Source organism: Ipomoea triloba, chromosome 7 (assembly GCF_003576645.1).
Source record: "Ipomoea triloba cultivar NCNSP0323 chromosome 7, ASM357664v1".
In the NCBI taxonomy this organism is placed as follows: domain Eukaryota; kingdom Viridiplantae; phylum Streptophyta; class Magnoliopsida; order Solanales; family Convolvulaceae; genus Ipomoea; species Ipomoea triloba.
Window position 1 is genome coordinate 23,529,815 of NC_044922.1, and position 2,439 is coordinate 23,532,253.

A 2,439-nucleotide genomic window follows, 5' to 3' on the forward strand; every position below is an offset into this window, starting at 1 on the left:
ATATACTATGAATATGTTAGAGTGTATTAAAAAAATACAAAATAAAATTTAACATGAACTTTGATCAATTAATTAGAATCACGAATTCTGCATTTGATGAAATGGTACATCTAATTTACAGTATATATTCAACACAGAAAAACTATGCCTATTATCATTGTATTTCTCTAACCAAGTTGTCACCTTATAACTAACTCATGTTTCATTTCTAAAGCCTTTGGGTTATAGAAGTGTTTGTTAAGTGTAAGGAGAAGTTGTCGATGGGTTTGTAGGAGTAAATTGTTAGGGTGAATGACTTGTTCCCTCTGTAAATTTTTTGGACGGTTATGGAAAACTCTAATTGTATCCTTGACCTGTCAAAGAAAAAGGAGTGATTCTCGTAGATTGAGTAAATGTGTTCATTTTCTAGATTTTGTTTCTTCATGTGTCATAATTGAATTTATCTTTTTTATAGTTCTCAATTTATTTGGTGGAATGGTAGGCATTCTAGTCAAGGAATTTGGATACATTTGGATAAGCTCCTTGATAATATGGATTGGTTTTCTAATTTCTAGTGCATGGTGAAACATTTACCTAAGATTGGCTCTAACCATTCCCCTCTCTTAATTTTGTATTATATTGGAGTTAATTCCACTTTTGGTCCTAGGCTTATTAGGCATTTGACAGATTTAGTCCTCCATAATAAAAATGGTCAGATTTTAACCGCGCTTTTTGGACGTCGGACACTTTTGGTCCTCCATCAGTTGTGTCGTCTGTTGACCGTGAAGTGGATGGACATTTTAGTCTTTTTACGTGGTCTTCTTCTAATCCCTTGTAGTCAATGGTCGTTTTACTTAGAATATTCCGGAGACTGGTATCTCCACGGCAAACTCAGTGTAGCAGAAGACAGAAAGCATGGCCGAGAGGCCAGAGACAGCGTAGGAGAGAACGACAGCAAGGCCGGCGTGTTAGTTAGCCTCCTGGTCGGTGAGGACGAAAATTCCGGCGCCGATAACGGCGCCCATGCCAAACCAAATACGATCCCACCAGTTAAGATTCTTCTTCATCTCGTGCTGGCTGCGACTTGGCGGAGAGCTCCACCTGCTCCAAGGATCGGCTGAAAACCCGATCGCTCAGCCACGCCGGAGTATGTCTCAGCGCATTCACGTAGTTGTCTCAACAAGAGTACTTCACTGATACAACCACGCTCTTCGTCATCGAGTTGATACTCATCGGCTGGGCTAAGGGAAGGCGGTGGGCTGACATCATCAAGCCTGGATGCGTGAACACAGACCCCATCCCTGATTCTGCATGCCACAAGGCAATTCAGAAACCCAATCACATATTCACCTCCCTATCCATCAGGATAAGCCCCTTCTCTTCAATATCATCTTCTCAGTGTTTAAGCCTTTCTCATTTCTTTCCACACACAACACAACAATCACACCCTGCAATTGCATTGTACAGAAATCTGTCGACATGGCGTCTGCCTGCACTGCTTCGTCCACCATTATGGCCGCTGCATTCTCGTCCCCGAGGCAAGGCCGATCGTTGCTTAAACATACATGTCTATAGCATGAAAGCATTAATCTTTGTCATTTGATCATAGTTTTGTAGTGTCTTGAGTACTGATTTTTTTTGGGTGTAGCCTAGGGTTTTTACCTGTGCAGTTCCCAGACAAAGGTGTCTTTCCTCTCGGGGAGAAAACTGAGGGTGAGCAAGTACTCGGCCCCTGCCACGTCGCGATCTTTTACTGTTTGTGCTACGGCTGATCCCAACCGACCCCTCTGGTTCCCAGGCAGCACCCCTTTCTCCATGGCTCGATGGCAGCATCCCTGGAGACTTTGGTTTTGATCCCCTCGGTCTTGGTAAGTCAAAACTAGCCGAGTAGTTTCTGAATTAATCCGGGCTCCAAAATAGAGATAGATCTGACGTTCTCCATCCTCGATCGATCATTATATTGACAGCATCTGATCCCGAGAGCTTGAAATGGAACCAGCAGGCGGAGATTGTGCACTGCAGATGGGCAATGTTGGGGGCTACGAGCATTTTCATCCTGGAGTTCCTCACGAAGATTGGAATTCTGAACACGCCTTCGTGGTACACTGCGGGCGAACAAAAAAATTTCTTATTCTAACGAAGAAGAAGAAGAAGGTTACCTGCAACTGGTATCTCCACGGTGAACTAGGTGTAGCAGAAGAAAGAAAGCAGGGCCGACAGGCCGGAGACGGCGTAGGAGAGGGATTAGAAGAAGATCACGTAAAAAGACCAAAATGCCCATCCACTTCACGGTCAACAAACGATACAACTGACGGAGGACCAAAAGTGTCCGACATCCAAAAAGCGTGGCTAGAATCTGACCATTTTTATTATGGAGGACTAAATCTGTCAAATGCCTAATAAGTCTAGGACCAAAAGTGGAATTAACTCTATTATATTGTGACTAGTAAACACTTTGTT

General features: G+C 43.3%; 1 pseudogene; it reads left to right on the forward strand.

Moving 5' to 3' along the window:
* The first annotated feature begins 1,458 nt into the window (after positions 1–1,458).
* On the forward strand, positions 1,459–2,439 carry LOC116024365 (annotated as a pseudogene).